The following is a 25,172-nucleotide window of genomic DNA, read 5'->3' on the forward strand; positions in this document are numbered from 1 at the left end:
GCATATTTTGTAATGTCGGCACTAAAAGAGAGTAAGTATACGGAAGGACTAGAAAGGGTGGACACTTATTTCCTTTTTACCAAACTCTAGAAAATATCTCATTTCCTGGCCATGTGCCCTTTTCTTCGACGGCAACCCTTCACCATTCACTCACTGGCCTCAATACAAAGTGGTGTGCTGTTGTTGAGGGTATTACTGGCAGCCGTTGGGTGTATCTCTAGGGTTGCAGTATGTGTGCTATGAATGGTGTCAGCAACCACAGAGTATGAATTACGTACCCTTCATCTCTATTTCTATACCACAGCCGTGATCTTTATATCACAAAATGTTTTCTTCTTTATAACCTCAAATCACAATATTTAAAATTTAGGTTTTCTCTACGTGAATAAATATTTTGAAGGCTAAACATATATTAGAATATTTTAGAATAAAACATAAACAAAAAAGAGCAACAGTTTAGCTAAATTCGGAATTTCTCACATAAATCAAGAAGATGGTTATGTCAAGCATCATCCCACAGCATCAAGTGTAAGAAGGACCAACATTAATTAAGAATAAGAGGCTTAAGAAGGCTTAACCCTACCAGATCGCCAGTTGAGCTCAAGGTTCGTTCATGAAATATTAACTCAGAGGTTCCCAGTTCGAGACTTGGATACCTTTAAAATGATTGCTTGAAGAATAATGTTAGAAAAGTTCTCTTTTCTGTCCAAGAAATTCCACCTCCTGATTGATGGTTACAAAAAATAGGCATTGATTTTTTTAAAACATCAATACGAAATTAGTATTTATAGTATTTCTGTAATTGTATAATAAATAAATAATAATTCTTCAATTATAAATCTTTGGATGAAATAAAAAAAATACTCCATCAATCGAGATTAGTTTCTTCCGAGTCGCGAAACTTAATCTACAATTGTCGATCGTAAACGTCTTTTTAAACTGTTGTATCTTTAGTTCTATGTGTGACCCTTCATTGCGTTCCATCAATAGAAATTTCTGAATGGTTATTCATCAATCGCTACTTGATTGATTGGTAGCTATTTGTACGAAGTTGCTCCCCATTATTGATTAATTCTAAATTTTGAAGATTATTGAAAAGTTATTCATTCATCTTATGATATTAATAGCCTCAACTTTCACCGAGAACTTAAAAAAAAAGAGGAAAATATTATGTTCGTGTCTTAGCTCTTACAAATAGCGTGATTCTGTTAAACTATACCAAAAATAAATCTGTGGTAAATGTTATTGATGTACAAAGGCGCCTAACTCTCGGTTCTTGTAGAATATTCTAAAACATTATGAGTAGATTTCCTAAATTAGAGAGATTGATGTAGCTCTACTTTCTTTTAAAAAGTGCCTTTAAATTTATTTAAATATAAAAATGTTAACTCTATTAAACAAGTGTTAGCCATTATTTCCCATGATTTTGTTTACTGCCCTTAACTGCTCTTAGAGAAGTATTTCGGTTGAGTAAAATGTACAACATAACTTTCACATAGAATAGAGAATTTCTCTTAACGGACATAAAATTTCTCTTAATGCAACCAAAGAAAAAAACAGTTTTTGTGAATTCAGCCCGATTTGGTCCTAATCATAAATCTTAGCCAGCTTGTAACTACAATCTTTAACCATCTAAATTTATATGATGTAAATATTCAAATTTTGATTGAAGAAAATTTGTAAATTAGAAAGATAATTACGGAAATGGGAACCGTGTGAATAAGTAAATATTTTTCTTTTGGCCATAATCCGCAATTTTTTTTATCTTTACCATATTATTTTGACTTTAAATTGTAATAATGAAACAGAACTTTGAACTACTTCTTTCTAGATTTTGGCCAGAAATGAAATATAACAAAAAATAGTTGCTGTCTTTACAATCTGAGAAACAAGTGGAATAAGAAAAAATGTTGCAATATTTAAATCATTTAATAGTTTTATCCGTAACTTTAATATTTACGATACCAAACTCAAGTAATAACTCCTAATAAAAAGTTAAAAATAAAGTTATATGTTGAAGATATGCTGCGTTCAATTTCATATTTGATGTGCATGAAAGCATATTTCCAGGGATAATTCTTTTTGGAACACAAGAGAAAGTAAGTAGTACAAAAAAATGTCGTGGCTTAGTTTCCACTTGGGACTTAATAAGATTTAGATAATCTCTTAGAGTTTTGTAAACGGAGATTCCATTTTTTTTTAATACTTTAAACAAACGAAGGGCTCGCTTCTAATTAAGAAACCCTTCCAGCTTATCTAGGGAATTAGATTTCTGAGACAATCTCAGTTGATGCTTGTCCCCATTTTCCCTGCTACATTTTCGTAAAATTAATGAGTTATGAGATCTCTTGCATCGGATTAAGTATTATTAGTTCATTTTAACAATGTCTCTTTGCTGTAATGATAAAGGCTTAGATAGGGTAAAGTGCGGTTTTACAAATTTGACCTAGATTAAAAAGGAAAAGACGCATAAATTAAAATATAACTGGCTTGATCCTGCATTTGGATTCGACAAAGAAAATCAACAAATTTTAACTTTAAAAAATCTTGAAAATCTTAAAAAAAAAACAAAAATACTTTCCTCTTTCGTAATGGTTCCAAATTGCATAAAACTCATTAGAAGAAAAATAGGGTTTTTTGTTTAATAGACAGATTTTGTCTAGGAAGGCGCTGGTTAAAAATAAATGAAAAAAAATGTAATTATATTACATTCTCCCTTAGGGGAACTATTCTTCTATCCGTTTACCTGAACCTCACTCCTCTTCCTACAACTGATTGTGGTAAGTACCCAGGACTCTTCAATGGAAAAACGCCTAACCTGAAATCCACATACTTGACTCAAACTGAAAGAACTGAACAGACGATTCAAACTTCTGTCCAGACTTCCCGACAAACGATCGAAACTTTCATTAAATAACAAACGACTTATCCATACCATGATACTGAAACCTGCCTGGACCTACGAAATGGAACTTTAGAGCTCAGCCAAAGCTTCCAATATCTACAGAATTCTTGCTTTGTTTCTATTTCCACCGTGCATTAAGATCTCCTTATTCCCTATGTTACTGAAGATGCAAGATACCGCTACGCTCTAGTTGCACTTCTCGATTTCCACATATCCTAAAACCTCTAGTTTCCCAACTTATTTCATTGCCAGTAAATTCTCCAAGACGATTGAAGCGCTGGTGAACACGTGCTCTTTTTTAATGAAATAAGTGCCAATGAACTGTTCTTCTTTGGGAATTTCACCATTGGGTGAATTCTCCCCTCATGCTACTAAAGTATTTTATAGCATCAGCTTCACTTGTTGCACTGCAGTTGTAAAAATAAATAAAGTTTTAAGAAAACATCAAGAAATAAGCCAACTGCTGAAAACAGGTAAACAGAAATTTGTTTACGCTTATAAAAGGAATGAATTAAAAGTTTTATGTTGCATAATGTCACTAAATAACAGAAATTTTTATCCATCACATGTTAACAGCAATAAAAAGAAAAAGTGAATAACAGTTGTGAAGTGTATAAAATACAGAACATAAAGGACCTTCAATATAATTGCTTAGTCGGCTTCTTGGTAGACATTAAAGAATCAATAAATCATTACCTGGAAGGAGTTGGCCAAGCAGCTCCTCTTTACTAAGGCACCACTCTTCCAAGGATCTGGAAACCCTTTTTTGACTCCAGACTTCATGATTCCTACGTCCTCTAATACTTTGATGTTCTTTCTTCAGGCAATCCCTCTAGTACACACTTTTAAGCTCTATTGTTCTTTACTATTCTGAGTGCAGAAAATTTCTTTTTCTTTAGTTTTATGGTAGATGTTATGGCTAGAACAACTTGGGGTTTTGTCTAACGCTTCTTTTGTTTTTGGTGTAGTTGCATAGATGCATGCTTGGTTGTCGCTGAACTTATTTGCATATCTTATCATGCAGCATTTCCCTCAATTTTGCTTCCATTTAAAGTATATTAAATATTGAATGGCTTTCTCTTTAATTATTCTTACCGCATGATCCTTGCGTAAATCAATATTTCTTCCGGGATGTAGATAGTTAAATTCTGTTCCTCCTTCTTTCTAGAAGGAAAAGTCATTTTTGGTTTAGTAGATGACTTGATGGATTCCCGCTGTAGACTCCACAGCAAAGTCATTCATTCAAAAAAGCTTTTTCCTAGGTCCTTAAATGCTATGTATTGTTACCAAAATTAAATGATTACTTTTAATTAAAGTTAGTCGGGAAATTAAGAAAACACCAATTTATGAAAGTTTTTCAGCTTTCCCCTAAAAAGTAAAAAAAAAAAGTGTTTATCTCATTTTACAACTAGCTCTTCACAATAACAAATAGAAAGTTAGTTTACCTTCAGTGAATAAACATGAAATTTAGACAAATATTTATAACTACGTAATCAATAATTCCATGATATGGTTATGGGTGCCTTTTCTTGGAAAGGTCCATAGCTTACTGTATCGACTCCTGTTATGGTGTTGGGTGGCAGTCCTTTTATTCACTCCCTAACTTCTACTTGTTTTCAAAAAGTTTTAGAATATTTTCATCGGAATAGTTGTTCGCAAACAACCCAACATTCTCCTCATCTTTAGGCAATCGGTAAATGTTGTTAATTATGTCTGTTTTATTTGGTCTACTACTTTCTTTAATTCACTTGCGATAAAGAATTTGAACTCAATTTAGAATATCTCCTCCAATCTGTTTGATTGAGGAATCCATCACACTTTAGGCTGTGGAGAACGCATGAGCTTTGGCTTCTTCGAAGAACTGGATGCCCATTCTTTCTCTGAAACCATGTGTACTGTGTAATAACACTGTATTTGACGGCAAAGCGGATGAACACCACCAAACAAGCGATTAAGGCCTTTAAGAACAGCTTCATCAGGTTTCCTCCTTGTAATGGAACTTGATTAAGTATCGAGCGTCTTCAGTATCTCTACACGTTCAATACTAGGGAAAGGTGATCCATTGACCATCTGAATATAAAACCGTTCGCCAAATAGTGTTATGTAAATAATTTTGTTAAGATTATAGTGGAAAGCTTTAAAATCTGCGTCATTAGAAAAATAGAGGACCGAGCTACTTTCCGTCCACTTTATGCCAATATTGATGAGATATTGAAGGTTTTGTCGAATGAATTTTCCACGTTTTTATTGCTTGATTAAATATGTTGGACATTTTTAGAATAAAAAAAAAGTGCCTTCATCAATGCTCAAACGAGACCAACTGATCAATGTTTCATCAAGCAAGGTGACCGTTACTAATTGTTGTCCATTCCTAAATTACAAAACGAACGCGGACGCAGCATATAACTGAGTTTATTTTGAACGAGACCGGATATTGCCAGACTCTCAGTCTATTCCTTGCCAATTGGACTTCCTACTTCAGTTCGCTAATATTTCCGCTCCTCTTAGTCACTTATTTACCATCCTTGTTACAAACTTAATAACCAATTCACTGAAACACTTCCACAAACTGTGTTGGCACACTAATAAAAGGGGAAGTTAATTAAAAAGCGTCTATTGATTAATTTTATTTTCATCATGTAAGAAGTAAAATGGCAGGTTTTATTGTTATTTTGTGCGATATTAAGCAAGTGCTCGTAAAATTTTATATAATACTCACAAAGAGGCCAACTTGAGGGGGAAAAAAAAAAATTTTTTTGCACCCAACTCCTCTACGTAGACAAATACCATAAAAACAGCTACAGTGGGCGCTGGTTTTGGAGTTTGTATTAATCTCTTAATATTTTATCTGATTGCTTCCTCGCTCAGTTTCTACTAAGGCCTAATATATTGTTTTTATAAGAGCCAAATCCTGTTTATTAACAGAGATTGAATGTCCTCATAATTGGCCAAGTTTATGATTTACAGGCAGTAAAAATATTATATGTTGCGTGCTAGCTGGACCTTAGTTTAAAAAAATGTTTATTTATTTTATTTTAAGCACAAAGATATGAGGTTGCTAGTTAGATTTCTGGTTCCTCTATTCTTATTAGTGATACTTAGCTGGTTGGTGAAAGACGATGGAAACAATAAAAAATTACAGGCTTGGCACTTATTTAGTTTTTAAAAACACCATTATACATCTTTTTAGACACATTTTACTGCCTAATTCTCTCCATGATCCAAAAAAACTAATGTACAGTACCGCTCTACTAAAATACTAGCAACTACAAACGGTAGGAGCAATAAGTAGTTTACAGTATTCAAAAACAACGTTTGTTTGCATATTTCTGAGATCTGGGAGTTTACATCCTTTCATTTATTTATTCATTAATTAATTCGTTTATTCATTACTGAACTACAGTAGAAATGGAAGATATCTTTAGTAAAAGGTAAAAGATTTCTATAGAGTAGGACCTACATGATGAAACTAAAATAAGTGCGTGCCTTGATTTTATTCAAAACCTGATAGACAACATTTATTAAACGGCCTTAATCAAAGGTGAGAATATTTACACAAGGGAGATATAACTAAAATGCAGTAAAAACAAATCTATAAACACAAAAAGAATACATAAACTGAATAATTCGCACTTAAATAAGGCAGTATTTTAATAAAAGTAGAAAAAGGATACAGATGCTACACAGTCAAATTAAGATTAATTGCTTCTCCAAGTATTCACTTAGTTACTCTAATTGCCCTCTTGTAATTCCCCTTGTTAGCAATTCGGCTTTGTATAAAAACTTCTTTTATGGGGAACATTTTTAACTTTTTCTTCAGAGGTGAAAGTTAATAATTATTATTTTATTTTTACACCTAAAGGTCACATTCATTTCCTCCCAATTGACTCAGGCATGTTGGCACTCTCGAGTTGATTTCCTCATCAAGCAAGTTCTTTCTCCCAAATTTCCGCATGACTGGTACAGCCCAACACGAGCAAATCGATTATTATCGCTACAGAATTCTGTCAGTAGAGAGGCCAACACAATTATTGCTTGTGTATGCTACATTTTTTGAAGGGAAAGTTAAAATTTTTAATTTTGAACAATTTTCTTTTAACTGTATCAAAGTTTTTCCATCAAAGATTCAAATTTAGTAAGGTTTCTATTTTTTAAAATAAATGCTCAAATAAATCTGCTTGATCCATCTTGTTTTGTAAGAAATATTACTGCAAAATAAGCAGTGACTTTAGTTTCATGATGCTCAATCCAACAATCTAAGGACAGTGGAAAAACCAAATACAAACTACAAGAGAATAATCTTTTAAAATAAATAAAATTTTTGTTATTCCGAATTCTAACAAAGTTATTCTAATTGCTCTTTGGATTGTTAGACACTAGTTCCAAATCACACTAAAGATGCGTTTGGCTGTGTGGTAAGGAACGGCAGTCCAGAGAGGATAACTTAACCTTTCAAGTATAAACCAAAATGAATAAAGAAAATGAATTTTATTGAAATTAAATGCAATTGTTTTTCTTTACGACGAAAATGTTATATTGTGGCAATAAAAAAAAAAATCTGAGAAATTAGTATTTCGGTCGAATTTCCTACTATAAGTGGGGTAAAATGCAATTTTTGTTTCAGGAGAACATAATGGTACAGGAGCTAATAGTAGAATCCATTTGTGAAGAGTATGGTAGAGGAGTGGCAAACATTAGCCAATCAAAATTCAAAATGACTTGTCACCCATTTTGCCCATTTTATTTGCAGCCAATGCAAATAAAGTATTTAACTGAGTAAAATATGGTTCCCTTGCTGCTTTTTGATTGGCTGATATTTTTCTTTTAAGATGCCACACCTCTTTTCCATGATTCTACACGAGCTCCTAATGTAATATGTTTTCCTGATACAAAATTTACTTCTTTTTTTTTTAACTTGTTCTCAATATTTTCTTTTATTTTCAAAATCTCTTACTCACTTTTATCTAAGTTTTTGTTCATAATAATTGTTTTTTACCTTTTAATTTAAAAAAAAACAAAAAAAATTATGTAATTCAATTTCAATTATGAAATTAAATTTGTAGTAACAATTAAACTTTTAAGAAATTTATATTCATTTTAATTGATTGTTTTTGTGTTTTAAATAAAATTTCCTTATTTAATAAACTCGAGAGATCGCATCCAATCCTCAACGTGCGTAATGAAGATTATAGTGAAGAATTTCAATTAAGAAAGCATTTTGAAAATTTTAATTAACAAATTGTGTTGAGGTTGTGTGTGACTGCATAATACCTTTCGAACGACGTCGTAATCTTCCCACCAGAGACAATTAGTCAGTATTATTATCGTGATATTGTACTCAATGACAGTTTATTACCCATCATAAAAATTGTAAAGAAAAATTAAACCAAGAGAAGCTGTTCAGCTTTTGACAGTAATTAATAAAAATATAAATTCGTTAATTAAAATTTATTGATATTGTGAATTATTAATACGGACTTCAATGGGACTTCACGCTGATGTACTTTACGTACTTAATGTTCAGGGTAAATTCACCACAATTATCTTTTTTAAATATCTCAGTCTTAAAATATCACTTTAAAAACTGCTAGTCCCTGCTCTGTTTGAACCCTGCAATGGCGAGGAAAGCTGCCCTTTTTTCTCTTATTTAATGCCCTTAAACAGTATAAGCTTTAGAATTCTTGCTGAATTCCATAAAGTTTCTTGCAGCGGTTCAGCTAAGATGCTGTGACAATTTAAAATGATATTCTTTTTATTTTTTTCATATATTGAGGGAGAGATTTACTATATTTTGTTCATCAATGTTTTAAATTACTAATTAATTTAATGTTTTATTTTTAACAGATGAGTGCAAAATACTGTAATGGACAACTGGGTGAAGCCAGCTCGACAGAGATCGCTAAGGGATAGACTACGACAAGGCATTGCAGGAGGATTGTTGTGGCAGTGAGTATGTGTGAAACTTATCGACATTAGTTTAAATAATATAACCTTTTAATCACTGGTTAAGACCATTCGCTGCAGTATGTCCATTTTGCGTCCGAGGGTAACCATTCTGAAGAACCGGATGATGTGGAAGGAATTTTGGGCGAGGAAACATTTACACTCACATTCTTCATCATATTTTTTTAGCAACATAGAAACGTTCTTCCGATCTAAATACTATATGTTCCGCTGGGTGCTAGAACAGATCTGCTCTGTTGTTGTCGTATGTAGAAGATCAGATCATAGTTGCAGATAATCGTTGAGATGTTTGCACTAAATTAAAAAAAAATCTAAAGAATAATAACTCGAAAATGAAGTACAAGTTCAATGAACATTGTTCATGTGTCAAAAATCCAATTGTTTAAATAACTTTTGTTTTCAACTTTATTTGATTACTATAAAGGCAAAATTTTACCATAAATAATACAGCTATTCAGAATAAAAAATAATTAATGAGGGAAGAACTATCCAGTAGTAGCACTCCTCACAAGAAATTTGATAGCTTTAATCCCATAAAATTTAAAATAATATTTTCTTTACTAATCATTGTAACATTCAATTCCGGTTTAATATTATTTATTTATATATTTAATTTTTTGTCATGCATTTTTTAAATAATAATTCTCTCCTTATGTTAGTTTTAAATTTGATTCACTTCAAATTTTGGGTTTGTATTTATTTTCTGTTTACTGCTGAACAGGTTAAAAATTAACTTAGATATTTCATGAAGCTACAATTGGTTTCAACTAATTCAATTTAATGTATTTGATATTAATGTATTAGTAATTCACTATTGCTAAAATGCTTAGAAATTTACATTTTTATTAGCATATACATGCTAATTTTTAGCTAACTAACTTAGTTTACATATTAGGCTTTCTCATCATTTTTATTCATACAGTTTTTGTACAGTTTAATCCAATAGTTTAATTTATTTTTAATGAATTATTTTTTGTTTTGTTTTTCATGTTGTATTTTGTGTTCGTAAAAGGTGTTCCTACTTTACAGGCCAAAAAGATGTAATTATAAACATATTATTACAAAATATTTTTGATTTTATCCATTGTATATTTATTGTATGCCGAACCAGTTTCTCAATTGTCCACCATCTGAGGTAGATTAATGTGTTTGGTAAACAATTCAATAAAATAAATTGATTAATTAAACTCTGATGATGGAAGGAAGTCCGAAAATAATCAAGGATGTTCACTGCGTTAGATAAAATCAACGATATTCACCAACAATGCGGACCTGACCAGATTTTCTATAATAATTTATAGTGCCTGTTGTAAAGTAGTTTAGCTAACCGGCAATGTCAACGTGCATTGCTGGATAGTAGTACCTCATTGAGTTAGGAAATATTTTTTGCTACACGAGTCGAATGGTTTAAATATTGCAGAACCGTCTTAGTTACATGAAACTAGCTCTTCCTTTCGTTTGATATTCTATAAATTTGGACTTCTACTTTTATTTAGAATATCTATTAATGTTTTTTAGGTAATATGGAACCACATTTTACTTCTTATTTAACTGCTTATTTTCCATTTAAAATGTATCAAATAAAAGATAGATCTACACATATGCAAAGAAGTTTCGACTGACTGAATGTTGGAAATTCCCCACGTTGAAATGCAGTTTTCAAGAAATTACAGCAACGTTAAAGATAAATATGGCACTGTGATATTTTGGCCTACAAGAATACGTTGGTCGAAGCTTTAAATTAAAAAAAAAAAAAAAAAAAAAAAAAAAAATGACCAATTTAAAAAATAGTTTAAGAGAAGGAGTTCGTTGCTACAATTGATGCTGGACGATATTTGGCCAGATTACTGCATCGAAAACAATGTCTCTCCAGTTTTGTCTTCTCTTGAAGATTAGAAGATTACCGCAAAGTCTTCTCCTTCGCGAATTTGTCCAACTTTTCGTTATTCGTATGTCTCTTAATGGCTCACTGGCGGACAAGTTAAGTAAAGGCATCCAATTACTTTTAGTATTCATTAAAAAAAATAAAAATGTGGCCAACTATCAGAGAAGATGTCAATTCTTTCGATTCTAGTCAATAAGATATTAGCTAGGCACAATCTAACATAATGAAGACTTCATTCTGAAATACTGACGAACTACTTCCAATAAAAATGATTTGCCAATGCTTTTATGATTATAAAGATTGTCGCCTCGGCCAAACAGGATTCAAGAATTCAACCGAGAAGGCTCTTGCACTGAGTAATGGTAATTTAAAAAATGTTTCATAGTCAATGTGAATTTATACTCAAAAGCCAGCCTAATTGTGTCCTACCTTATTTCATAGATGTCCGGAACATTAAGAAGTGAGAGAAAATTCAGATCTGGCGTTGGAATGTATTGTTTAAAGAGGAATTTCATTAAAATATCTACATCCATGATGTATTTCAAGATTTCAAAAGTTATTATTAATCGACAGTATTATCGTGTGACATGTGAAAAGATCAAAAGATCACCAAAATGTTGCCTTTTCAATGTCAAAAACATGAATCATCACAGATCGATAGAATAAATTAACAAAATAAAAATAAATAACATAAAATAAAAGAGCCCTGACAAGATATATGTAAATATTCCAATAAAATAGACGAAAGACATGTTTAATATGTAATTATATTGCAAGAGGTTAGTGTGTGATTAATTTATGTTGTGATTAAAAGAAAATATCAAGGTTTGATTGTTCTAACGTAACCTTGCACTCATTACATGGCATGCAATAGCAATATCTCCTCTTGTACCTGTCCTGCACATGTTATCTGTAAACCCAATTGCGTACAGCTCCATATCTTCATTTTACGTGGTGGCTTTATCTTCATTATCCGTTAAACTATCTTTAAGATGTCTCACTAATCGATACTACGTCTACATTGTTGCTACATACTTGTTTCATAGTTTAAACTAGTTGGCTAGCTGTTTATCTTCTAAAGTTGACTTTTTAAGAAAATATCTTCTAAAGTTTATCCTAAGAGAAGATATTGGTAACGAAGGAAGTATTCTCATTTGTCCCGTCCACGACATCTAGTTTGGTAACTGGGAATAAAGCCTACCCTTATAAAATTAATGACGTGGTCTTCGTGCTAGTTTTTGAATGATTAAATCTAGTTTTGGAAGGCTCATTGCTCATCAATGGTTAATCAAAAGCATGCAGTCTATTAGTATTTTATTTTAATTTTGGACTTAGTTTGGCCAGCAACCTTCATATCTTCGATTGGGAACATGTTCATTTAAAGTATATTACTAATCTGAAAAGCATCGGAGGTTTTAGTTGGTCGGACTTCACTGGGTTCCCGATAACCACTTGTAATCTCGAGGTTATCCCACTTTCTACTGCTACAAAACAAAGTATTTCGGTAGTTTTAAATTTTTCCCATAATTTCTTTCATCATCTTCATTTCCTTTTTAGCCCACAGATTGTGATAAACCAGCACAAAGACAAGGCTATGTATCGAGCCTCGAGCCAAGGATATGTATCGAATTCCCCATCCATTACCTCTCACAATACCAAATGATAAGATCATATTGTTAATTAAACCTCTTGCTAGGTGAGGTTCCACTTGAACCATTTTACAAACTACAGGTAATGTACATTACGTTATTTTTTTTTTTTTTTCTAACACATGGGACCTTAGAATGCAATCAAAATGGCTAATTATCCACAATAATGGTGTTAAACGCTAGCAAACATTAGCCATTAATCACATTCCTGTTTTGCAGTGTACTGTATTCTATCTACAGAGCGTACGTTAACTCGTATAATTAGGAGCAATTACTGAGTTATTTATTCTTTTCTTTTTACGTTGACAAGGATCTCCTGTCCTAATTTACCGTAGTTGGTGGCACATCTTGTCCGTGATCGCAAGGTTCTACCAAAAATGATGAATTTGTGCGGAATATTTTTAAATTAAAATTGCACAACCTAAATTTAACGTTATATTAATTCTATTTAATTTCATTTAAGTTCACTAATTATGTAAATTGAAGAAATTAAGTCTTATGCAGTCTTTTCTTATTTCACTGACAGAGTAATATCTTGAGAAGTGCTGAGGAAGCGATGACGTTCCCAGAGATCAAAACTCCATGAAGAAGAGTCCTATACGATCAAGTAGCGAGCTCCACGCGATTACCAAATAGAGATTGTTGGTCTCGAGATCCCATTATGATTGTAGGGAACAAGTTACCCACAATTTGATGGCCTTATATGATCACAGTCAGTTGTTTTTTTCTAAACTGTTAGATCTTGTTCGAACTTGATCATCACAGAGATTAGTTTTTTCTACCGGATACAGCATGAAGTTTAATGGGCAGGAACTGCTAAAGAGCAAAGTGTTTGGTGTAACGTTCTTTATCACTGGATATCCTAAGTGCGGATAGAAAGTTAAAACCTTCACAAACTAGATCTTTCTGATATCAGGAAGCAGAAACAATAGAGCTGGATGAAACCAAAACCACAAAGATCCGGTGGTACAAAATAGAAACCGAACTCATTTGAAACCTTTTTCAAGATTATCCATATTGTTGGAAACCAATGGTTTTAAGTTTTCAAATACCTTTAAAGCTGTTTGCCAGCATCCATAGGCTCCATTTAATGGAACTTCTAATCCAACTTCTTTGGGGTTTGTTTTGTCTTGTTTATTAAAAATAAATAACTTCAAATCATAATAATTTTCCTTTATCTTAAGAAATAAAATAAACATTGCAGTAACTGTCGCAGTAGGATGTCTTCTTAAGCCGCAAGACCATGGTTCACTTCTTTCTGAATGTCAACTATTTCTGACTCTACCTACGATTGTAGCGTTATCATAAGATGAACACCTTTCACCCAAGAACAAGACCAACTCTTTTTAGAGTACTTTTATGACTCGCCGTAGTCCCCCAACTTTTCTTAATGAATCGACAATTAGAAAGGTTGCTTCAAGTCAGAGTCAACCCGTCGATATTTCGCTCCACCAATCATATAACTCTGTAATTAAAATTGCACATACTAACAAGATTTTAAAACATAACAAAAATTATAAATTGAATTATGCAATGCGCTGATTGTATTAACAACATAATGCATTGTTTTACATGAACTAGTTATATTTAAAGTAACCTCTATCCTCTATCTTTATGCAGCAATTTGCATACTATTTTAGTCCTCATATAGTTTACACATTGATTTTAGTAAGTTTCCTTTAGTCAGCTATTCCAACATGCCACATAAGGATTAGTTATATAAACACATTCACGAAATAAATTGCTGTAAAGGGACACAGATAATTAATTTAAAAGATGTCTGTCACCAAGTTTATAACATTTTTCACAATGAGTTGTATTATTATAACGTATGTTATTGTCAAGATAATGAAACTGGTAACATTGATAAAGTAAAAGCATGCTTCAAGAAAACAATAGTTTAAATTTCAATAAACACTTGTATTTTTTTTTAATTGCCTGCCATTTGCAAATTATTGTAAAAATTAATTTTAAATCGTTGAGAGATTTGTACTAGGACAACAAGCTAGATTTCTTTTCAATCAAATAATATGTTTTTGTTTCTGCTTTCATTTATCATATAAAGCAAAAAATATTAAGTAAGAGTATTGTGCAATCAACTACAGCTGAAAGTTATTCTGTCCTACAAGTCTGTAAAGCTCAAGTTCTATTAGCTTTCAATATGCTACCATATTTCTATACTCCAAGTAAACAATAAAAAGGGACTAAATGTTTTATTTCCTGTTTTAAAAGGAAAATTGCATGGAGCAGGCCACAATCTGCTCCATTAATTTGGTTAATATTCTGAAGTTACAAAGTTTCAGATTTTGGTATAATCATTTTCTAGTACAGAAATTCTTGCCACTTGTTAGAACTACTGTCAATTAGCTGCAACTGCTTTTCAAGCGATATTGCGGACGAAGGCGTTCTAGTTGCTATTGTACTTTACTACATATTTCTCATATAAACCATTAAATAAAATCCAAAGCTTGACCGGGAATCAAAGCCAGTAAATTTTAATAATACAGTTTTGTAACAGAAAATTTTCATTCATTTTTTATAAATAACTGAGATAATAATAACTGTAAAACATTGAGGAACTATCAGGCCTCAAAAAAAGTTAGAAATTCACCGTCATATTCTGGAGGACATAGCTAGTCAAAGATTGAGCATTTAAAGAATATGTGACTTAGTTTTACCATTTCTTCACAATTACTTGTTTTGCAAATCTTATCGTCACAATAATGTGTATTGTAGAATATTGTTGGTGACTGATTCATTCATACAAAAGAAAGAAATATTATTATTACTAATTTCAGTCATAATTTTGAGTCTAATTTTTGCCAAACTTTCGACCTAGGGACTTAGGTCATTTTCAGGTCTGTGGAACATATTTTACAGTAACCGATTGCAATGTACATTAATTTGATACAAAAAACACAGTTCACAAAATAAATTACTTATGCTTATTAACAATTATATTATTTGGGACGGTGTGCCTTCTGTTCTGAATTTTTTGGTCGTGGGTAAGATTTAAAACATTTTAGACGAATCTTTCTACCTGTTTGAATATTGAGTAAGTTGCCACCTCAAAAAATCTGATTGCTGGCTTCTGTGCCAATCTCAGCTGCAATCTAGGTTTTTGCTTTTTAATGGAACCACTGGGAATTAAGTAGTACTCGCAAAGCCTGTGTAAGGTGATGATAGTCCTAAAAAGAATGTTATAATTGGAGTTTAATGTCCTACGAGTGTAAATAGTTTTGCTACCACACATCTACATAATCTCGACATTTTAGAAATTGATAGTACGATTTCAAAATTCTAACGCCACCAAATCTAACCCATATCCAGGAAAATCTGGATATATCCTAAATTAAATCCATTTTCCTGGCAAAAATGTGGATAAGGGTGAAAGACCTTTATATTTGTGCAGTCACTGAGCTATACATAATGAAAATCTTGAAAACCAAGGGTGAGGGAAAACAGTAAAATAGCGTTTCCAGTTGACAAAGTTGGTCAAAAGAGCCCTCTTGTAAATGGAAGTAAAACAGAATCTAGATCAGACCGTTGTGAAAGAAGATGTGGTTGTTGGAATGTGTGGTGTGAACTGTCCAGTAGGTCCTCAGTCCAGTTTTACCGGAGAGAAGAAAATGACTCTTACAGGATAGAGACAGGATGGGTATTATTTTCCTCTCCACTGAGATTACCTAATCCCTAAATCTTCCTTGCTTGTTCCTCTGTTCGGACAGAGAGATTCCCTATTACCTCTATTCGCCCACTACCCCTACCAGCCATCCTTTCTACCACTTTTTCATTTATCTTCCAACTGTAGCCAACTAACCTTCCTGGACACTGGCACCTGTCTTTGTTCCTTCTTCATTTACCCTCCTAAATCAACTTGCCACCATAGAATGCACATTACATTCAATCTTTGACCTCCACATTTCTAGTTCAGCTATAATTTATCATTGTTTATTTGGTTTTATACGACTAAACTGCACATCATTCAAATTTAATAGTTTGTTCGAAGAAGTTATTTGAATTTGAAGCTGAAGTTTTAAATTTTTATTGCGATGACTTCTTTTAAATCTAGTAAGTATAAGCTCTGCTTTGTCCAGAGTTTTCCATCTATTGTTACATATCGCGGAATACCGATTGCATCGCCATCAGTCTGGCAGTAAGGCACCATTACCTTCCACCCAAACAGCGCCTTGGCAAGAGATTGGGACCCATTTCTTATAGAACACCCTTGGAAATATGTTCTGGCCTGTACTAAATGGACACAAGTCCAGATTAAGTCGGCATTAGGACTGGCCTGGTTAAAGACCACGATCATTCACCGTTGGGACAGAAGATGTGCTACCTTTCTAGACTAGCAAGGGCAGATGTGATGACTTGTAAGATACACACTGATTCTAAGCAGCTATTGGTTAGCTGTTGACCAAATTTCGGCAGTATTGCTTAAAAATTGCTGTGTTGTTTAGGGCTCTGGCATCAAGCTTCAGAGCACATTATGTTGGAATAGAACAGTAGATTTTTGTTCACGGATTCGGTGAGTTAGAAATATTAAATTTAGAAAGTGATTTTCCTAAATATTCTTACCTTTGAGATTTTACTTTCCATCAAACTCTTGATAAACCCCATGCTTCAGCTCTGTCTCTTCAATTCTCTCGTTTTTTAACAACTAATTAATATCTTATTCATACAAAATGGAAGCAAATTTTCTACACATTTGACATGAAAGTGGAGTTTGAGATAATTCTTTGTACCATTTGATCTCTCCAATCCGATGGAACTTAAATGAAACCATTGTAACGTTATTGAAGAGACAATCAAAGCAAGTTATGTTCTAGTTATTGTGATGAAAAATATCAACGCTTTTTCACTTCTTTATTTTTCAAAGATTTAGCGATTAGATAATGTGATTAACTTTGTTGTAAAGAATGACTAAGACCTATTGACTATTCTAGTACATAATTTAAAGACGTTAAAGTTGTACAACAATTAATAACCTTCATGATTAGGGTAATATTGTAGTCATTGATTTTTGCCATAGTCATGCAATAAAATAACACGAGTTACTACTATCTAACAGTGAGTTAACTCTAAAAGTAATAACAGCTAGTAAATTGGACTGAAAGAAAGAAGTTTTACGCTAATATTTCATCATCACGTATCTAGCAAGGATGTGGAATACTAAATAATAGTGCCGAAATAAACTCATTAGTTATATAATTTGATTAACATATGAAATGAACGTTGTAATTAAATAATATTACAGTTTGATCTTGGAATTAGTCAAGGATTTTTTGACAAGATTGTGTAACTTTGTTATTACTACTGTTATTTAAGATCTGTGTTTCATCGTTTTAGGCAAGACTGTCCATCGCTAGACAGTTAGCTCTAGAAGCAGAGCTCGAAACTGGAGTTCAGGTTGAGACTTCAAAGCACTTCATTGACATTTCTTTTCTGTGGCTAGTTACCTTCTATCTAGTCGCTAGATTTCAGCTTATAAATAGTTTTAAAGTATAAACTCATTTATCGAAACCTATTTTACTTATTTTTTGAAAATAGCACCTATGATTTTTTTTCTTAAAATACCCACCGCTTATTTAGGACATAGAGGTTGGCGAGACCTGCAAAGCTAATATGCATTGTGGTACTGGGTTCGATTCCCGGTCTTGGCCTTGGATTTTATTTAATGGTTAAATGAGAAATAGTAAATTACGTTTGCTGTTCGCCTCCGTCCACGACACCTAGTAAATGGTAGTTGGACGTTAAGCCCCGCCTGAAAAAATAGGCGATTACTTTACTTTTTTACTTTACTTTACTTAGGACATAGATTTTCGGTGTTTGGAGCATCTATAACTGAGTTTTGATCGGCACAAATGGTGGACAGTCTTTTTTTCAACCGAGAGAATACCTGCGGGGGCCGGAGGTGGACTAAAAAGGCTCCAGCGCCATTGCCCTCTGATGTTTACGCGCCACAATTATTTAAAAAGGAAAAATTACATTCCAAACACCCACACAGAACCACAAGCCAATTAGTCTGAGCCAAGGTATCATGCGATGCGTCTGACGATGGTTAGCACAAAAGTAGAGGTGTTGTAAACGGAACCTCTGGTATCCGGAGTACCGGGCCAGAGTCCTAGAAAAACGGTTTCCAGTGATTATCGATAATAACGCCTGTAAATAGATAAACTTACAGTCTATATGTTAACCCACCACGGTGTAATTATGAAGGTACATTTAGGTTCGGTAATCAAAATCTCATTAGATATTTCATCCGTATTACTAGGAACTTTATTAATCCATTCAGTATACAGGTAATTTGCATTTAATGAAAGATTAAAGTAATTTTATCGTAAGAGCTAAAACTAGGTTTGGTTGTTTCGTCGAAGACAATTCATGACAATAATAAAGTTTAATCATGGAAAATATAAAGTTAGTAACAATAATATTTTATTAGAGTTGCTGAATTTTGCGCTTTTCATGAGTTTAAGCGTAGCATTCAATTCTTGTGATTGTTTTGTTAGTTTAATTAAATACCAGGTAGTAATTAAAGAGGTACAAGTTAGATAGTAATTAAATACTTGAGTTAGAAGTTCGCATTTCGTCATTAAATTCATTTCCATAATAAAAAGAATGTTTACACTCTACCATTTGGAGATTCTTGTACCAGATTAGAGGAAGTATTAAAATTCTGCAATCTTTTAATTTTGAATATTTTCTAGAAACACAAGTTTGAAAATTGAAAAAATTAGTTTTTACAAAATGCTTCGTCTGATTATAACTCAAAAAAGCAAAATCGCAGAACTAGAAAAATGAATATTTGGCTTTAGATGTTGTCACCATGTTTCTTTAGAGTCAATCGGAACCATTGTAATCAATCTATTTTTCTGAAATGTTTGTTTATTTGTAAGAATTTACAAGAAAAACTCAAGGTCCCTTTTTGGGTAGATTAGAAAGAGAGACCATTAGGCCACTGACTTTTAAGGCGTCTTGTTGGGTTGTCAGGAAGAGTTCTAGAAGAAAGATTTTGAGCGAGAGGATTTGACTGTGATTGCAGGTTAATTTTGAGTTTCTTGTAACCGGTTTTTACGACTTAGGGGATTAAAAACAAAACTTAAACCTGTTTATAGAAACAAAACAAAAATAAATAAATAAGTGTTTGCAATGGATCGAAGTATTTTAGATGGCACAAATTGAAATTTGTGAAGATTGGTGCGTTTGGTTGAATCCCACAGCTCTACCTCATACGCCCAGATGGGTTTTAAAATAAGTCTTAAATAAATATTTTGTTGCATTTTATTCATCGATAATTTTATTTTGTATGTGATTTCAATGAATGCTCGTTTAATTAGAAATCTCCTGGTAAAATGGGGAAAAGAAATCTTACACTTACAGTGAAACACAGAATGTTAGAGCTGAAATCATTGAAGTAAACGTTCATATGTTCATAAAACATTTTTAGCCATCTTAAAAGAAAATTAAATTCAATAAAGAAATAAATAACAAATTTAAATTCAAATAATAAAGGCTTCTCAATCAGCTGAGAGAGATTGTTGAAACTGGTTTATCCTCAGCGCTAGATAATATCTACGGCTTTATCCCTAGGAATAAAGCATTGATTGGCAATATGTCGGTTATTGTTGTAGGAAAGAAGCAGCAGTATTGTATACTGGAATGAATGGGATATGATTTTATATTGGTGGGTGAATTGTTGGCCATATCTAGAACATGAACTAACCAAATATTTCTCTGCATCATCCAAAAGTTGAAAGAAGACTTTTACATTGATGAATACTTGTTGCTTAAGTAACTGATTTATAATATTGATCTAAAATTAGTTTAATTCCAAACGAAGAAGCTTGATTTCACATAGTAAGGAAACTGAAGTTTCTTTTGCATCCATTGATGTCGAACGAACTCTGTAATTAAAAAAAAAACATTCGACTACAAATTAGATTAACATTAATGTTTAAGCAAAGTTGTAAGTAATATGTTGTCCAATTAACGCTAATAGTTTATAACTTTACAACTAATTGGTGAGTATATTAAGTGAAGTGTTATAACTCAATGTGTCAGACACTGAATTAAGTTATCAGGTTGAACGAAAGTTGGTACATTGATTTGCTTAAAGCTTCAATTAACTTGTTTGCTTCAAGTTAAACTACTTTAATGGCTAGAGTAAACAAAAATAATTTTTTTTTTGTATTTGAAAACAAATTTTAGAGTTTATAAATGAATAAGTTTTTGAATCATCATCTGCAACATGTTAAAATCATTTTCCCCTCCAAAAAAATTCGATTTAGTGCACTTCTAAGGACCGAGTAACTTTGGCCATTTCTCTAAAGTGCGATTTAAGTCCCACGATTTATCTCGAAAATCTGACCTATGCACCTAAAGAAACAATGTTTATGCTGCTAAAAGAAATAGAAGAACTATCAATAGGTTTGAAACCTATGATTTGAAATTATTCGTTTTACGTCTAATCATATCTATTTAAAAGGTTCTAGGACCCTAATATGTCTTCTTTAGTTTGTACTTCTATATTGTTAGAAGTAATTAAATTTTCTGCTAAAATTTTGAAGAAGAGAAGAATCAGTAATAACTGTGCAGGTTATTGTAAGATAATAAGATAATGCCATTTGAGTTTTTCATGTTTTCTATTCTTATTGTAACTTTCTTATTCGGATTTATTTTTAAATTCTAGAGCTGTTCGGTAGTTCGGTACTTCTATGGCCAGAGGTTTCCTCTAAGATCCTCATTTAATGTACATTTCTTTTCCTCTATATAATAGAATGTTCTCCACAATAGAAGAAAATTACATCTTCTTATTCTCTACCTTCTAAAGAAACGCACTATACTCGTATTTTTACGATTTATTACCACTGGATACTACTACCTGAGAAAAAGAAGTAAAAATTCAATAAAAAACACAATGTCGGATAGTTCTTCTATTTTATTTTTTTGCAGCATAAACATTGTTTCCTTAGGTGCATAACAAATATCTGTTGAAAATTTGTCATGCTCAGTTTTTGTTGAATACCTACTTTCAAACTAATTTACAATAGTTTGCCACAATTTTAAATCATAGAAAGATCCACAAATTACTAACAGAATGTTGTTGATGGTTTTTCTAATTTATATTTTTAAAGAAAAGTTGTTATGTAATTGACTGCCACTCCTAGATGGTCCGATGGTCCTCATTATCCAAGGATATCATTGGCCATTTGTTGTTTTTTTTTTTTTTTTTTTTAATATCCGATATTTAATTTAGATAATGGAACCACTTAATAACTCCAGAACTAACAGGTTGAACGACAGACAGCCTTCCAACCTAAAGTTTTATGAAAAAGTTCCAAAAAAAATATTTCCTTTATTTTAACTTCGTTTACGAACTTAACGCTCTTCAGATATTTTTTGCGGATTGACCACTTCTTGCGTTGTAAACATTCTTTAGTTTTCATTGACGTAGGTACTCTAAAGAATTATGTTCTGTTTACAATATACTTATTCTGATTTTAGGATCGGAATTTTTCCATGTGATTCTCGTTTGATGCTCTAGGGAGATAAAGAAAAACAGAATCTGTTCGGAACACCCACTCGAGAATAAATACACACATTCTAAGCTGAGGTGTACCAAAAGCGGACATGTTTTCATGTAGAAGTGACATCATATCTAAAACAAACATTTTTGTTTCATCTAAAAATAATAATTAATGGATAAGAATACTTGGGTTTTGAAATAAAAAAGTTAGCCTTAATTATAACTTGAACCTCAACTGCTAATAATTAGTTTAAAAAGCACTAATAACAACAAGTTTTAATAATCAAAGTTTCATTTATTTAAATATACACTGCGAATAAAAAAAAAAATAAACAGTTCGCCAGGAATGAAGTACTGTTGTCTCCTTCTTTCTGGGAACAAAAGGAAAACGCAAGAAAGTTCGAACGACAACCTTTATTATACACACAGTAAAATCAAAACACAACAGAATACAGAATATATAATATCTTTTTAACATTCTCCGCCATATTACACACAGTAAGTCCCTCGTACACACTCTCTCAAACAGTGTTGCCACAGTACAATTGGTGGAAATGAAAAACTCCATTTATAATTGCAGAATTATGTAAATTACAATCGTTAAAATGCTAAAATATGCATGCTGTTTAATAGACAAATCTTGGTTTACAACTTTAACAAGTATTGATTTTGCTGAGAAAGTTAACTTTATAGTTACTAAGTTTGTTGTTCTCTTGTCAATCTGTGTTTAAAAATTCATGCATTCATAGCTTGGTAAACAGGGCACTTGATGGCATAAGTTCTGACAGCATGCATTTCGTGTTGGAAGAAATCTGGGAAATGTTAATGTGATCTCAATAAATGCTGGTAGCTGAGAAAAAGTTAGCATCAACTATACCCAATATATTATAAAACGTTAAATCACATTGATGCGACCATAATCATGGCATTTGTGAATTATGGAAGAAATTATTAAAAATTTGGTTAGGACGGCAGTTGATCCTACTTTTGGACGGATACAAAAAACATCTTACGACGGAGATAAAGTTTAGCAATATAGTAGAAATGTTCAGTTCATTTAACTCAGATGAAGGAATATGATTGGATGGGCAAAAAATAAAATTAAATAAATAAAAGTAAAAACTGCGTGGTTTTCTGCTACAGAAATTCTATGGAATTTGAGTATAGATCTAATTTGCCAGCACGATTTTATACATTAGTCTTTGTGTAGTCACTCTAAAGTGTTTCTGTGCCAATGAAGGCAAAAATACTATCAACGACAGTTTCATCTTGAGAATGTTTAGAAAAACATGACAGTAGTGCCTTTCTTGGTTATTTTAAGTCATACAGAAAAAAACATCTACTAAATCAAAACATGCGCTAAGAGAAATCACAGGAGAATTTGCCCTTAATCAGCGTACAGAGTGACTAGATTTAAAAATTGTTATTAAAAAAAAAAGTGGCCATTTTGCTTAAGAGAACAAGTTGATGTTGAGGGAGGGATAAGTCATCTTATGGCCTTAATGAATCTGATAAATCTGGTGAAGATTCTGGTGTACTTGCTCAAATAGTGGCAATCTCTTAATTAACTTAACCGCCGTAACATCATGAAAAAAGTATTTTTAAAAAAAGTAATGCATCATGAACTTACATGCCAAACGACGCCAGGAAAATGGACACTTGGCAACTTACATCAGTCAAAGGAAAAAAAGAAAAGTGAGATGAGAGTTATCAGAGATTTCTGGTAGTTGCAAAAGAAAAATTTTGAAGTCCAATCATGCAAATGCAGATTAAATAATTGAAGTTGTCACTTTTAATCATGACCTACCTGTATTCAACTAATTATTTTAACATTTATTCAATCAGAACATAAGTATATTCTATAGTTTATTAATTAAGATACAAATAGAAGCTGGAGAAGACAGAAGACAAGAAAGTATTGGAGTGCTCGGCTTTATAAAGCCAAGTATAAATACAAGGACTTCTGTTTCTCAGAGTTAACGCAATACGATACAAACAAGAACAAACAAAAAATCTGCAATTGGATATGACGTAAATTAACAACATAACCAACCATAAATATTAATTATCCAGCTATGCCATAAGTTGGCCGCCGACCAGTTTTGCTGGCAGTTGCAGTGTGTTTAATATACTCAACAAGTTTGTTGCTGAAAGAATTTAAAATATTAATACAATTTATAGTATGTGGGCCATCATTAATAAAGTTCAAAATACCTCCATACATATTTTCTTTAAATTTATCTTGAAGAATATTTTCTTGACAGGTCTTTTATGAAAACATATTTTGCCTAATTTTGTTCTGGGATCCACAAAGATTAAAGCTTAAATTCACCCTGGAAGAGAAAAGATGGCTTTCACTAACAACATTACAGTTTTTCTGTTCCAATTTCTCAATTTTATGATGTAATAAACTAGTTCTACTTACTTATTTTTTAATTAAGACAGCAACTAACTGAATCTTGATCGGAGTAACTGATCAATGTTGTTGACATTCTTTTTCTTTATAATCAGAAAAAACTTCGAAGTAGTTATTAAAGAAGCTTGCACTTGTGAGGGAAGAATTGGTGGAGAAATAATAAACACTGTATCAATAGATATAATGTATGCTAAACTAAGTAACACAAGAACGTAATTCACTAGACAAATGTTTATGTTTAAGTGACTATACCGAGTTAAATGAATGATGTTAATGTAAGAAAATAATAGCAAAGATATCAGTTGTGGCTTATCACTCATATCTTAACAGTCTGCATTACCAGGAAATTCTCTAAGATGGTTGAAGCTAACTTCTTAATGATGAAGTGCCGGGGCACAGTGAAGATTGGACACTTCTTCAGGAGTACACTCACCATTGGGTGAATTCTCTTTTCAAGTAATACTTATCATTTATCAGCTTCAAAGGTGCCAAAATGTGCTATAGTTTAGAAAATAAATAAAGTGACTAATAAAATAACACTAAAATGCAGGCGTCTCACCATAAATAAAGTCAGAGTTTAAATCTTTGAAAAAAAACTAATCCAACTTCATCTGTTCAGTGGAAATTGCAGATGTAGGATAAAAATAAATCTGAACTTCTCACAGATTTTAAAGTTAAAGCTACACTAATCATGGTAAATGAATTACGCATATGATCTTAGCTGTGGCAGGGAGATGGGCAATAGCCAGGGGTTAACGAGAGATGCGAGCAGGTGCCCCAAGTTATAAATTTAAAGATAACAATAATAAAATTACTCATAA

At 32.2% G+C, this 25,172-nt stretch overlaps 1 protein-coding gene across 2 annotated transcripts in view; it reads left to right on the top strand.

Moving 5' to 3' along the window:
* Positions 1-8,794: 8,794 nt before the first annotated feature.
* The window catches only part of mtd (TLD domain-containing protein mustard), a 510,063-nt gene continuing 493,685 nt past the window's right edge, over positions 8,795-25,172 (top strand). The window contains exon 1 of one of the 2 annotated variants that reach the window (XM_074129454.1): positions 8,795-8,851. The gene's annotated coding sequence lies outside the window, so the exon portion shown is untranslated. The remainder of the gene's footprint in view (positions 8,852-25,172) is intronic. The other variant, XM_074129449.1, reaches the window with a different exon arrangement.

This window comes from Rhodnius prolixus, unplaced genomic scaffold (genome assembly GCF_049639745.1).
Source record: "Rhodnius prolixus isolate KJV_2025 unplaced genomic scaffold, Rpr scaffold_9, whole genome shotgun sequence".
NCBI lineage: Eukaryota > Metazoa > Arthropoda > Insecta > Hemiptera > Reduviidae > Rhodnius > Rhodnius prolixus.